Raw genomic sequence first — 15,553 nt, 5'->3', positions numbered from 1 at the left:
AACTACTATAAAATCATTTGATACCCTCATTCAACTAATTCTACATGGCTATGAGAGTGAAGCCTGGAATATATAGGAAGGGACAGAATGTCAATATAAATCCTGCACCTCCAGTTCTCTAACTCTGTGCATCCACTGAAATTCCCCCAAACAATGGAGCTTGGATGTTTCCCTTACAGCTCTTCATACTAAAAGATATTTTCAAATTCTGGTGTCACCTCGCAGTAACAGCAGCACAAACACCTTCCACTGCCAGGCACATTGTGAACTAACACAAAACCCCGCAAAAAAGACACTCAAAATCTATACTGCAATCCCATCGTAACATAACATCAAGGACTCAAACAACAATAACCCTACCTGTGAAAAAGCAAGGGTAAATATTACACTGGGTCCTAGAATACCAATACACCACCTACTGAGGAAACAAAACAAACCCGATTACTATAGATCCCTATACAGACACTACATGCTAGCAGAATCTCTCATCACAGTCACACAACAGAGCAGAGACAGACTCTCACCAAATACAGAATGCAAAATAAAGGAGCACAAATTAGACAAAAACTGAAATGGAAACTCCAAGAAGCCAGACTCTGTGTATTAACAATGGAAAAACAGAACCACTATTCCTCATAAAACAAATAAAATCAAGAAACATAAAGCATCAATTATAATAGTAAAACCATAATAAAAGAATATTTTAAAACTACTGATAAATAGAATTTCTATTAATTAAAATCATATACATTTTTTACAATTTCCCAATAAAATATTTCAAAACAGCACATATATCAAATAACATCCAATAATTAAAATGAATAAGGATTTTAAAAAGCCCCTGCTGTCCCCTTCTGTGAGCGCTCTTGATTTCCAGTCACCCTGATATTGTTGACAATTAGGAGGTTATCCTCTCTCTCTCTCACACATACTCACATGTCCATTCTCTCTCACACATACACTGTCACATACATACACATTCATGCTCTTATACCCACCATAACCTCTCGCTCTCACAAACACTGACACTCTCAGGCTCTAAGACACTCTCTCCCCACACAAATTCTTAGTCCCCTGGATTTTCTCATACACACTCATGCTCTCACACTCACTGGCTCCCTCACATACACACAAACACACACACCCAGGAAAGCTCCCAGTCATTCTCACACACACACACACACACACAGACCCCCAGGCAGGCTCCCATTCATTTTCATACCACTCCCTCCCCATCCCCCAGGCATGCACACATTCATTCTCACACACACAGACCCCCAGGCAGGCACCCATGCATTCACACATACACCCCCAGGCAGAGTCCCATTCATACACATGCACACACTAAAGGCAGACCCCCCCTCTCTTTCTTTTGCCAGTAACCTCGGAACCTCTCTCATTCCTCTGCTGCCACTGTCACTGCTGCCGCATTGCTATTGGGGCCCACTGAAGCCCATTCTGCTGCCTCCTCTGTGCAGGCCCCGTGGGCTTCCACTTCCTCCATGATCTCGTACATTGTGAGATCCGCATAGAGAAAGTGCTACTCTTGCACATTCCCAAAGATTACATGTGCCAATCACTAAGAAGTAATTTTTTTTTTTACCTTTGCTGTCTGATCTTAGTTTTCTAATCGGTTGGTCACAGGCTTTTTTTTTCCACCTTCCCTTTCTTATTTTTTTGCCAATTCCTTTTATATTGTCTTTTTTTCTATTTCTTTTCTCTCCATTTTCTTTCCTCAAACACACAGTCAGGTTCTCATTCTCACATGCTTTCTCTCTCTCACACACAGTCTCTCCCTGGCACATGCTGTCTGACTCTCGCACATACAGGCTCTCTCTCATACAATCATTCATACACACAGTCTCTCACTGGCACATGCTATCTGACTCACACACCCAGGCTCTCTCTCACTCCCAAATGCTGTCTTGCTCAAGCACAGGCTCTCACTCTCACATGCTCTCTCTCATACAATCATTCATACACAGTCTCTCTCTTGCACATGCTGTCTCACTCACACACACAGGCTCTCACTCTCACATGCTCTCTCTCATACAATCATTCATACACAGTCTCTCACTGGCACATGCTGTCTGAGTCTCACACACACAGGCTCTCTCTCACTCCCACATACTGTCTTGCTCAAGCACACGGTCTCACTGTCACATGCACACTCTACAGACCCTCAGCCTCTCTCTCACCTCTGGGCCTCCTCTTCACAGGTCGCCGCAGGTGGGCTCTGCAGCGGCCTTGGTCTTCTCGGGCCACCCGCCGAAATGTGGGATCCGCGGCGGCCCTGCTACCAGGCCTCTTCCTCTTCTCGGGCCACTGCGACTTGGGATTCGTGGTGGCCTGTAAGCGCCGCTCCTCATCTGCACGTGCTGATGTGACCTTTTTCTTCGGGCCATGCTCCACCACGGCCTTGCCGACCTTCTTGCTGTGTGTATCCGGCACACAGCACAGCACGCGGCTGATGGCTCCTCCTCCTTCCTGCCCGTGCGGCTCCGGCAACGTTTTCTTCCGGGGCTGCGCGGGCAGGAAGGAGGAGGAGCCACCTGCATGTTTAATCACGACTTTTTCTTCGGGCCGTGGTGACGTGAGCTCCACCACGGCTCTGCCGATCTGCCTGCTATGTGTGAAGCACTTGGTGGGCGCCTCTTCCAGATAAAAGAAAACATTTTAGCTTGCAGCCCCTTGAGATAATGGGAGAGTCTGAAAAAAATATGCCAATTTCGGCAAAAAGGTCATTTTTATAGCAGCGATCCTGCCCAGCCATGACAACTCTATTCTATCCCACAATTGAAGATCTTTCTCTAATTGTTTAGCCGTAATTATTTACCATTATTCAAAGATATTCCCATATTCCGATCCTATCTGGACCCCTAGATACTTTACAGTTTGTTTTGCCCATTGGAAAGGGAAGGACTGTTTTAACTGTGTAACCTGAGATTGAGACAAGAAAATAGGGAGTAGTTCCGATTTCTCTTTATTAACTTTGAAACCAGATACCCTCCCAAAGTTTTCAAGCTCCGAAATTAATGCGTACAAGGATTTCTCCGGTTTGGCCAAGGTAGAGAGCACATCATCGGCATAGAGAGAGATCTTATAATTCTTATCTCATATCCGTATACCCATAATCTCTCCCGCTGTCCTGATTTTTTCTGCCAAGGGTTCTAGACATAGGGCGAACAGTAATGGTGACAATGGACACCCTTGCTTCGTTCCCCGTTAAACTTGGAAGTTTTCGGAATATCCCCCATTTACCTTTATGCAGGCAGCAGGATCTCGACATAATTCTTGCACCCACTGGAGAAAACCGCCACCCAAACCGACTTTTCTCATAACCTGCAAAAGAAAGGGCCAATGCACCCTATCAAATGCTTTTTCTGCATCCACCCCGAATAACAAGGACGCTATGGCATTCTTTCGAGCATAATGAACAATGTTAATCACCTTTTGAATATTATCCCCTGCCATTCTTTTTTTTTTAATTATTTTTTATTTATGCTTATTCAAAAACAAATACCGTATTTTTCGCACTATAAGACGCACCTGACCATAGGACGCACCTAGGATTTAGAGGAGGAAAATTAAGAAAAAAAAAATTCTGTCCCCATGATGGGCTCTCCCCCCTGGTGGCCGTCGGTGGGATTTTTTTTTTGTTTTGTTTTTTTATAGTAAGGCAGAGAACATCCACACAGGTACTCACACTCACTGGTTTTCTGTCCCTCACATACATACATAGGCTCTTTCACATTCACTAGCTCTCTTCACATATACACATACCCACAGACAATCACACACTCAGACTCTCCCTCATACACATCTCTCTCACACCAGTTATTTTAAACTTTCATGACTGCTCCAGAGTTCAATAATAAATAGTCAGGGCTATATTACATTGATTAGGAGAGCAATTGCTCCTAATATTTCAACAGGTAGTCACTTAATCAGCACAGGCAGTAATTCTATTTGCTGGTCTGTGTCATGTGTCCTCCATCCCAGGCAGTATACCACCCCCATGACCCTCCAATACATCCAAACCACAACGAGTGAAGTTCTTACTTTGGACTGCAAGTGAGAGCCTCCGACGGCAGAGCCCGAGCTCCCCGCCGGTTCCGGGTGCATCTCACTGCGAGGGTCGCCGCGGCGCAGGTCAGTCATCACCTGTTTGAACCGCGTGGGCTACGGAGGCCCCTCCAGTTCAAACAGATCCCTGCCGGTCTGCTGTTCCCGCGGTGCAGCTTGCTGCGAGGGTCGCCGCGGCGCAGGTCAAATGCCAGCCATCTGAACTGGAAGGGCCTCCATAGCCCATGCAGGTCAAACAGGTGATGTCTGACCTGCGCCGCGGCGACCCTCGCAGCAAGATGCACCGCGGGAACAGCAGACCGGCAGGGAGCTCAAGTTCCGCCGGCAGAATACACACGCCTACACCACCATGCTGATTGGGCGGAGTTGGGAGGAGGCGGGGGACGGCGCGCGAGAGGGAGAGCTGCTACATTCGCTCCATAAGACGCACCCACATTTTCTCCCCATTTTTTGGGGAAAAAAAGTGCGTCTTATGGAGCGAAAAATACGGTACATACAACTATTTGTTTACAACATTCAATTGTCCTAATTGTCAAGCAAACAATTTCACTTATACAAGTGAATATAAGATGTAGGAAAAATAAAATACAATTGAAAACTCAAGGCAATATGCAGAAGGATAAGTATTAAGGGAAAAAAGAGCGGTATAAGGAAAACAGAGAGGAGTATTACTCCTCCTTATACAATTGAAAAGAGTGACATCTAGATATCTCTTCTTGCACCAAGCCCCAACACTGCAGTCTCTTGGGGATGGGAGTCAAGAAAAACTCTGAGTTGTGACAATTCAAAAAAGACATATTTTTGATTTTTATAGGCAATTTCACATTTGCAAGGAAATTTTAATAACATTTTCCTACCCTTAGATTCTACTTCTGCTCTCATATTGAGGAATTTTCTTCTTCTATCTTGTGTCATTCTACAAAAATCAGGATAAACTCGTATTTTATCACCATGGAACAGGGCAAGGCGATTCCTCATATAGAGCCTAAAAACCGTCTCCCTGTCTGATGCAAAAGTGAATGTTACATGTAATGTAGATCTAACCGTTATTATAGTCTCAATAGAGGACTTCACCAATTGAGATAAATTTAACTGTTCTTCAACTGATTGACTCTTATGAACTAATTTATCTTTGGGTAACACATAATAAATCTTAGATACAACTGGCAGTGTTTGTTCTGGCATTTTCAATATATGCACAAGATATTCTTTACTGAAATATAGACCCAATGTCTCATAACATGATAATATATACAGGAAATAAGTACATGTCATGTATAGATGTAAGTAGAGTTTACCTTCATACGATAGGACCCCGAAGTGGTTCTACTATCGTGTCTATGAGCCGACAGTGGCTTCTAATCATTAGGTAACTCTACAGGGATGGTTCAATATTGTTATAGTCCACAATTGCTGCACTTGCTCCGAAACACCGTGGTGTCGGGCAGCTCGAGACAGACTGAGTCAATATGAGATAAGTGCAGCAATTGTGGACTATAACAATATTGAACCATCCCTGTAGAGTTACCTAATGATTAGAAGCCACTGTCGGCTCATAGACACGATAGTAGAACCACTTCGGGGTCCTATCGTATGAAGGTAAACTCTACTTACATCTATACATGACATGTACTTATTTCCAAGATATTCTTTAAACATATAAACTGAGATCAGATCATGTCTTGGAAAATTAAGTATTCTTAAATTTAAATATTTTAATGAATTCTCTATTCCTTCAAATTTCTTCTCGTATAGAATCTCTGCCTTAGCAAATTTTTGCTTCCAGCTTTCTAATTTACCCACTTCAATCCCCATTTGATCGATCTTTTCTTTATTTTTATCAATAACTTCAATATTGTTGAAATGCTGATTTGAATCTACAGTCACTTGTTAAATTAATAATTGCACCTTCTAAAGATTTTATTGCAGTCCTTAGAGAGTCCATCGTGATTTCTGCTGGTATATCTAAAGGTAGGACAAACCCTTTAGCTGCTCCTGTATCCGTCTTCCCCCTCTGCAGTTGGGGTTCCCTCTCCTTTCCCCTCTGATATTATTCCTAATTTAAGAAAATCTGAAGAAATAAGTTGAAGTGGAGGGGGAATGCTTGGTGCCCCAGGACTCAACGATGTTTCAGCCATGGGGGTCTGATATCCGCTCCGTATCAGCACCCTCTGCTGCTACTTCTCCTTGTATCATTCTAGATGGTGGGGTGAAAAAGGTTGGTATCCGCAATTGAACAGGCTCTGATAAGGGAGAAGAAGAAGCCATCTCCCTTATTTTTGCCTTTCGCTTTGTGTGAGGCATTTATCAACCAAACTAAGTTGCAGACACAGTTCTTTCCACTTCACTCTGATTATAATCTCTACTATCCTCCTACGTGAAGGCTGAAGTCTTAGGGATTACACTAATTTCAGTATTACCGGTACTCACTTTTAGATGATACTTCCCCAAAATGAAATTATCTGTCAAAGCCGCACGTTGGCTGCGCACGCAGGGGAGCCGGCTTTGAAGCTCCAGCCGGTCCCTGCCCCCGATGACGACAGAGTCCAGGAAGTGCCGAAAAAGAAAACTCTACTGGGGCCGTCAAGGCTCCTCCTTACCCCGTTCAGATAGCTGGTAGGGAAACAATCCTTCCTGCGTCCTTCAAAAGAAAATTATTTCTTACCTGCTAATTTTCGTTCCTGTAGTACCAAGGATCAGTCCAGATGGTGGGTTATGTCCCCCGTCCAGCAGATGAAGTCAGAACAAAAAGCTCGAGGGGAGGTCCTACATGACCTCATCCCTCGTGCCTCAATCCTCAGTAATTAGACTTACAAAGCCAAGAAGAGAAGAGACTGAGGGATCAAGAACTGAGCATTCTCAATAAACTGCTATCAAAAATTTGAATTGAGTTAACCAACCCAAAAGGAACTTGCAAATGGAACTGTAAAACCAACAAGCCCTGGGGGACCAGGGAGTGTCAGAGAGAACCAGAAAGAGTAGAATTGACGAGCAGAGACGTACCCCAACAACAACCCCCAATTACCAGGGAGGGTGTCTGGACTGATCCTTGGTACTACAGGAACGAAAATTAGCAGGTAAGGAATAATTTTCTTTTCCCTGTACGTACCAGGATCAGTCCAGATGGTGGGATGTACCAAAGCTTCCCTACGACGGGTGGGCCGAGGAAAGCCCTGCTCGAATGACACTATCTCCGAAGGACCCGAAAACGGGAGCCCGGATATCCAAGCGATAGTGTCCAGAAAAAGTATGGAGCGACTTCCAGGTGGCCACCCTGCAGATCTCCTGTGAGGATACCGACGTACTTTCTGCCCAAGACGCGGCTTGTGCCCGAAGGGAGTGGGCCTTAACTCCCAGTGGCGGCTGACGACCAGCCCCGAGATACGCAGAGGCAATCGCACCCTTCAGCCAGCGGGCAATGGTGGTCTTGGAAGCCATACGACCCTTCCTAGGACCCGACCAGAGGACAAACAAATGATCCGAGAGCCAGAAGTCATTGGCAGATGCCAAATATTGCATCAGACATCTCTTGACATCCAAGGTTCGAAGCTGCCTGGAGTCCTCCAACGAGAAAGAAGGTAGTTCCACCGACCAGTTTGCTGTGGTGATCATAAAAGCAAACAGAATGTTAGGAATTATTAAGAAGGGAATGGAAAATAAAATGGAGGATGTCATAATGCCTCTGTATCACTCCATGGTGAGACCGCACCTTGAATACTGTGTGCATTTCTGGTAACTGCATCTCAGAAAGGATATAGCTGCACTGGAGAGAGTGCAGAGAAGGGCAACCAAAATAAGGGGTATGGAACGGCTGCCATATGAGGAAAGGCTAAAGAAGTTAGAGCTGTTGAGTTTGGAGAAGACGACTGAAGGGGATATGATAGAAGTCTACAAAATCATGAAAGGACCTGAACAGGTTAATGTAAATCGGTTATTTACTTTCTCAGGTAATAGAAGGACCAGGGGGCATTCCATGAAGTTAGCAAGTAGGCTCATTAAAACAAATCAAAGAAAATTCTTTTTTACTCAGCGCATAGTTAAGCTCTGGAATTAATTGTCAGATGATGTGGTTACAGCAGTTAGTGTAACTGTGTTTAAAAAAGGTTGAATAAATTCCTAGAGGATAAATCCATAAATTGCTATGACAGTAATTAATAAGAAATAGTAGCTTGTGATCAGTCTGATGTTTGGGTACTTGCCAGGTACTTGTGACTTGGATTGGCCACTGTTGGAAACAGGATACTGGGCTTGATGGATCCTTGGTCTGACCCAGTATGGCATATCTGATGTTCTGATGTTCTGATGATGATGTTCTGATTGAGATGAAAAGCCGAGACTACCTTCGGTAGAAAGGAGGGTACCGTGCGTAAGGAAACCCTTTCCTCAGTGAAACGGAGATATGGCTCCCGACAGGACAGAGCCTGGAGCTCCGAGATGTGGCACGCTGAACTAATTGCCACCAGAAAAATAGTCTTAAAAGTGAGATCCTTGATGGTGGCCGTCCGTAAGAGCTCGAAGGGTGGTCCACTGAGAACCCGGAGCACCAAGTTGAGACTCCAAGAAGGACAAGGCGGTCTAGACGGTGGCTTCAGATGCCGCACCCCCTTGAGGAAGCGCAGAATATCCGGATGCGATGAGAGTAGTGAATCCTTTCCGTTGTGGAGAAAAGCTCCCAAGCCCCAGCTCCAGGCCAGCCTGCAGGAAATCAAGGATCTGAGCCACCGAGGCGCAAGCCGGAAAGATGGAACGCGAAACGCACCAATTCTCAAAAACCTTCCACCCCCTCACATACGTAACGGAGGTGGGCGTCTTCCGTGCCCGCAGCAGAGTGGAAATCACCTCCTCCGGATACCCCCGACGCCTCAACTTGCACCTCTCAAAAGCCAGGCCGCAAGACAGAAGTGATCTGCCTCCTCGAAAAATATGGGGCCTTGTCGGAGAAGTCGCAGGAGGTGACCAAGACGGATCGGCCCCTCGTGAGCTAGGTTGAGAAGGTCCGCGAACCACGGGCGCCAAGGCCACTCCGGTGCTACCAGGATTACCGGCCCTGGATGAGTCTCTATCCGTCGAAGCACCTTCCCCACCAAAGGCCACAGTGGGAAGACATACAAGAGGACCTGCCTTGGGCCATGGAAGAACCAGGGCATCGACCCCTTCCGCGACTGAGGAAGCGAGGTGCTTTTGCGTTTCTGGCTGTGGCCATGAGGTCCATGTGAGGCTTCCCCCATCGACGTTCTATCAGCATCATCGCGTCCATGGAGAGCTCCCACTCCCCGGGATCCAGACGCTGACGGCTGAGAAAATCTGCCTGAACATTGTCCACACCTGCGATGTGAGAGGCTGATAAGCGGAGCAAGTGGAGCTCCGCCCAATGCATCAGCTTCCCACGCGACAAGTCGGCTCCTCGTGCCTCCCTGACGATTGATGTACGACACCATGGTCGCGTTGTCAGACAGGATCCTGACCGCCCGCTGGCGAACCAGAGGAAGGAATCCCTTCAGGGGGCGAACTGCCCTGGTCTCCAAGCGATTGATGGGCCACTGCATCTGTTCCTTCGTCCACCTGCCTTGGATAGAGTTCGACCGACAGACCGCCCCCCAGCCAGTAAGGCTGGTGTCTGTGGTGACCACCACCCAGTCCGATGTCTCCAAGGACACTCCCCGGGCCAGGCGTCAGGGATCCAACCACCAGCGGAGGCTGAGACGAGCCGCCACCGGGATCAGGAGGACTGCCTGGTAATCCCGTGACACCGGCTTCCACCGGGACAGCAATGCCTTCTGAAGAGGACGAAGGTGCGCGAAAGCCCACGGCACCAGGTCGATCGTGGAGGCCATGGTCCCCAGGACCTGGAAGTAATCCCATGCTGTGGGTTCCGGGAGTGTCGTGAACCACAGAATCTGCGTGCGCAACGCTTGCACCCGCTCCAGACGCAAGAACACCTTGCCCTCCCTTGTATTGAAGTGAGCGCCCAGAAAATTCAACGACTGGGAGGGCGTGAGGTTGCTCTTGTTGTAGTTGATGATCCAGCCTAGCGACCGCAGGAGACGCACCACCCGGTCCATGGCTTGAAACCCCTGGGGTTGAGACTTCACCCGAATGAGCCAATCATCCAGGTAAGGGTGAACCAGGATCCCTTCTCGATGGAGAGCTGCTGCGACTACAACCATCACCTTCGTAAAAACGCGTGGGGCCGTGGCTAGGCCGAAGGATAGAGCCCTGAACTGGAAATATTGTCCCAGTATCTTGAAGCGGAGATATCGTTGGTAATCCCGATGAATCGGGATATGAAGGTACACCTCCGTCAGATCCAGTGAGGCGAGGAACTCCCCCTGATGAACCGCAGCCAACACCGAGCGGAGAGTTTCCATGCGAAAGTATGGAACCCGAAGAGCCTTGTTGACGGACTTGAGGTCCAGGATGGGTAGGAAAGTGCCCTCTTTCTTGGGCACCACGAAATAGATGGAGTAATGACCTCGACCCAGCTCGGGGGCGGACACCGGCCTTATCACACCTAAGGCCAGCAGGCGATCGAGGGTCTGACGGATGGCTCTTTGTTTGTGAAGAGACCTGCATGGGGAGAAGAGGAACTTGTCCCTGGGAGCGTGAACAAAATCCAATGCGTAACCGTTCCTTAGAATATCCAAGACCCACTGATCCGACATGATGCGGACCCACTCTTTGTAAAAAAGAGCAAGCCGGCCCCCCACCCGCGGGGTCGGCTCGTGGGTCCTCCTGGCATCATTGCGCTGACTTCGAGGAAGAGCGCAACCCTGGAGCCTCCTTGCTGGGCCTACGCCCACGAAAGGGCCGGTTCCAGGTCTGAGAGCAAGATGACGGATTCCGGGGCGCCTGCTGCTATCTGGTAGTCCGAGACAGACGCTGGTTCCGGGAACGGTTCCTAGAGAAACTGAACGATCTAGTGGAGCGGGGCCTATCTTCCGGGAGTTTATAAACCGCATTCTCATTGAGAGACTTGATGATTTGGTCCAGATCCTCCCCGAAGAGGAACTTCCCCTTGAAGGGCAACGATCCCAGACGTGTCTTGGACGAGGAGTCTGCCGACCAGTTGCGAAGCCACAGCAGACGACGGGCCGCCACTGCCGCCACCATTGAAAGAGATAGAACCCGGAGGAGGTCATACAGAGCATCCGCTCCATAAGCCATCACGGACTCCAACCTGTCCGCCTGCTGAGCCTCGGTAGGCGGGAGATCTTGCGAGGTGAGTAGTTGTTGCACCCAACAGAGACCCGCTCTCTGCGCCAGAGAACTACAGATGGCCGCTCGAACTCCGAGCACTGAGACCTCGAAGACTCACTTAAGATAGACCTCCAGCTTCCTATCCTGCAGATCCTTCAAGGCCGTGCCGCCCGTAACCAGGATGGTAGTACTCTTCGTGACTGCCGAGACCGCCGAATCCACCGCCGGGACCTTGAGGAGCTCAAGGAACTCCTCCGGGAGAGGGTAGAGTTTCTCCATAGCCCTGCTGACCTTGAGAGAGGCCTCCGGCGCGTCCCACTCCCTGGAAATTAACTGCAAGAAGCTGGGATGCGTCGGGAAAGCCCTGGCCAGGGGCCGGAGACCCGCCAGGAGGGGGTCCCCCTTCCTTACCTTGGGGTCTGGGGCAGCTGGCTCTGGGGGGGGCATCAATGTCCATCTCCTGGAGAATATGCGGAATAAGGCCATCCAACTCCTCCGCCTGGAAAATGCGGAGGACCCTCGGATCATCGCCCTCCACCTGGGCCGACAAGGTGAGGTCCTCCCCGGCTGAATCCTGAAGCGGGTCCCCCTCCGGGATGACAGGCAGGTCCCGCGACGGCCCCACGGGAGCCCGGGAGGGCACCTGTGCCGCCCTTAGGGGCTGCCCCAACCCCTGTGCAGGAGACCCCCCCCCCAAGGAAGCGTCTAGGCGTGGTAGTTTAGCGGGGGGAGGGCCCAAGGGTGACCCCAGAGGCTGGCTGCTGCTTTGGAGGAAGGCCCGGTGCATAAGCACCACAAACTCCGGCGAGAACGAGGGCAGTCCCGGGGGAGGGCACCCCGGGAACTCTCCAGCCAGCAGCCTGCATTCCTGCTCAGCCAGGGGCGCCAAAACAGGAGGCAGCGTTGATAACGGGCCCCCTGCCTCCTCATCTGAAACGCCGGCGTCTTCATCCGAAAACAAAATGGCCGCCGTTCCCGCACTCAGCGGGAACGGGGCCTGCCGCTGCCAATTCGCGCCGTCATCTCCGCGGTCTCCTGTGCCGTCCCCCAATGGAGCGCTGCCTTCCCCCACGGGGAGGCAGCTCGAACAGAGTCCCTCGCTCGAGAGCCGGCTCCCCTGCCGGCCACAAGACGAGCAGGCCACCACGCGCGGCATGACGAGGCTCCAGGGGAGGCAGGAACCAAGCGGTGTGGCAGTAAAGGAAACCCCCAAGATTCGCCATCCAAAGAGCGCGAATCACCTCCCACCAACCCAAAGGGACCGCCAGGGAATTGACCTCCCAGCAGCCGGCGGCCCCGGGGAATGGAGCTTCGCTGGGCCGCAGGTCGGCGATAAAACGATGAGCACAGGAGAGGGGAGAACAAGGGGGGGGAGGGGAAAGGGCCGAGATCAGCACCACTGACTGGAACCCTTTGCGAGGTGAAGCAACCCTCCAGTGCCGGTAGGAACGGCAAGAGGGAAAAACAACCTGAAGAAAAAAGGGAAAAATGTAACAAACACTTACCAAACCTGAATCACAAAGAAGGGAAGAGAAACAGAAGGGAAGGAACAAGAGAGCAGCCTGTCAGCAAGTCCCTCTTGCCCTAAACCCAGCCACCACTGTAGCTTAACCTGTCCTCGTCCTAGTCTGTGTCAATCTTAATATTTTTTTTTTCTTGATCCCTCAATAGACAGGAAAGGCCTGTAAATCTAAGATCCTGTGCTGGGGACTAGCCACTGCCAGTCCCCTGCTCACATCTGCTGGAGTCAGAAGATACTGAGGATTGAAGCACGAGGGATAAGGTCATATAGGACCTCCCCTCGAGCTTTTTGTTCTCACTCCATCTGCTGGACGGGGGACATAACCCACCGTCTGGACTGATCCTGGTACGTACAGGGAACCTCCTATGCCCTGCCATTCTACCAGGCATAAATCCCGCCTGATCATCATGAATTAGGGATGTAATTACCACTTTTAGTCTAGTAGCCAAGATCTTAGCTAATAGTTTCAAATCAATATTAATAAGTGATATTGGGCGAAAGGAGCTACATTGAGTGAGGTCCTTTCCAGGTTTAGGTAAAATAGTAATGCCGGCAACGTTTGCTGCATTCAGTAAGTGGCCACCAGACCCAAGTGTATTAAACATGTTGACTAAAGGGACTACTAATATGTCTTTGAATTTCTTATAAAAAAGTGGGGCATATCCATCGATTCCCAGGGCTTTAACTCAATAATTGCTGCAAAAACAAGGCAGCTGGACTTCATCCAAATATTTAATTACTAGCCGTTAAGCCCGTAACAACCGGCTCGGTCCATTTCCTTCCCACTCCCTCCCCCTCATTCTCCCTCCTCCCTCACTCTCTCCCCCCTCCCTCTCTCTCACCTTCCCCCTCCCTCCCTCTCTCCATCTCTCTCTCTCTCACCTTCCCACCTCCCTCTCTCTCACCTTCCCCTCTCCCTCCCTCTCTCCCTCCCTCTCTCCTTCCCCTCCCTCCCTCTCACCTTCCCCTCCCCCCTCACTCCCCCCTCTCCCTCTCACTCCTCCCTCCCCCCTCTCCTCAGTCACTCCCCCTCTCTCAATCCCCTCCTCTTTAAGATTCACAACTGGCAGACGGAAGATCTCTGAGGGGGGGTGTCCCTCCTGCGCGCGGCGCCGCTACTGCTCCTCCCACTCCTGCTTCTCGCTGCCCCCGCCGCCGCTCCTGCTTCTCACCGCCGCCGCCACCGCCACTCCTGCGGCCCCAGCGCCATTTGTTTTTTTCGGGCACGCTCGGCTCTGACCGACGTGCTCGCCCGCGCATGCGCAGTAGAGCTGCTCTCTACTGCGCATTTGCGGGCCGGTCAGAGCCCATTTATAAGGTAGATATCCTCCTCAGGGACTCCCTCTTCCCAGGCATATAGTTCAGCAAAAAACTGATTAAATTGAGCCCTAATCCCTTCACCGTCCAAGAGCAGAGACCCATCATTTGCCTTAATTTTGGTGATCTGTGCCTGGGACGTTCTGGCCTTTAACTCGTGCGCCAGCAGCTTCCCGGCCCTGTTGCCATGTTTATAATAGGTTTGTTTAGCTAAATCTAGATTATAAGCCAGCTCCTCTGCTTCCAGCATGCGAATTTGATAGTGAATATCTCCCAATTCCTTTAACGGGCCTCGAAGGTGCCTGTTTATGAGCCTGCTCCATCTTTGCCAACTGTTCCCGTATCATCTTATGTTTTGGGGGCTCTCTCTTTCTTTTTATAAGCAGCTATCGCAATTACTTTTCCCCGGATAACTGCCTTCAAGCAATCCCATAATATTACTGGGGGCTAGGGGCTCATCTCCCCCCCCCCTCCCTCAAACAGGCCTTTCAGGAGACATCGCAAAATGCGATAAAACTTTACCTTACCTAACACAAGCTATCGCACGGCTTAACGCTATTGAAAAAGGTGTAGTTAAAATCGGCCTTAAGTCTGTGCAATAGCATTTCGCAGACTGACAAACCCAGCCCACTCCCCGCCCCTAACGCCTCCTCTTTTTCAAATTTGCATCGCACCATACGATATGGTGCTATCGCATGCGTTAAGGGCCTATCACATGCAATAAGCCCTTAAGGCATGCGAAAACGCCTTAGCGCATTTTGGTAAATGACCCCCTTATTTTGTTGCAAGGTGCTGTGCTTTGTCTATGTGTTTTTATAGTTTGCCCACTATTGCAGTTAGACCAATGCATCTATAATTCTATGCTATTACTGCCTCCTTATCACTTTGTGTAAGGGGACCACTTCAGTCACTGGGACTAACCCTTTGCTTCCAATCTAATACAAGCTGAGCAGAGCTGGGAACTGCTCTTTTATTTAAGGCTGTGGTTTTCGTCCAGGGTTCTATTAGCAGGAAAGGAAGAAGAGAGATATGTGGGTTCTGAAGAATTTCACAATATAATGGGGATCCTTCCCTCAAAAAGTATAGAGAAGTAGCTTGGGTTAAAGCAGCAGGCTCTGAACCAGGAAAGCTAGGTTAAAAATTACATTAAAAATATATTCAGGTATCTCCTCCCTCTGTTCAGGATAAGCATTAGGTGTTGGCATCTACTCGGTTATTACATTTTTAGCTCACCATCTTTAAACAAAGTTAAAGCTAGAGCCCGTTTAGCAGGCTTTTTTGTTTTTTTTTAAACTTTTTCAGACAAACATGAATGGTTAAGTACAGTAGGTCCTTCACATTCTCTCACCCCTCTTTCCACTGCCCTGAAATACAACGAAGCTCCTCGAGTTTCTGGCGCCGCTCTGTAGCCCTCCCCCCAGGAAAACCTCC

At 49.3% G+C, this 15,553-nt stretch overlaps 1 long non-coding RNA gene across 2 annotated transcripts; it reads right to left on the bottom strand.

Annotated features, from left to right (window-relative positions):
• Positions 1-2,450: 2,450 nt before the first annotated feature.
• On the bottom strand, positions 2,451-15,517 carry LOC115087445. 2 transcript variants are annotated; one of them, XR_003855524.1, is made up of 3 exons: positions 15,471-15,517; positions 3,262-3,342; positions 2,451-2,709 (listed from the first exon to the last, which is right to left on the bottom strand). It is a non-coding gene; the product is annotated as an uncharacterized LOC115087445 (long non-coding RNA). The 2 variants fall into 2 exon arrangements; XR_003855523.1 differs by lacking the exon at positions 15,471-15,517 and adding an exon at positions 4,944-5,081.
• Positions 15,518-15,553: the final 36 nt, after the last annotated feature.

This window comes from Rhinatrema bivittatum, chromosome 3 (assembly GCF_901001135.1).
Source record: "Rhinatrema bivittatum chromosome 3, aRhiBiv1.1, whole genome shotgun sequence".
Classification (NCBI taxonomy): Eukaryota; Metazoa; Chordata; class Amphibia; order Gymnophiona; family Rhinatrematidae; genus Rhinatrema; species Rhinatrema bivittatum.
This window is presented reverse-complemented; position numbering and strand designations above follow the sequence as displayed.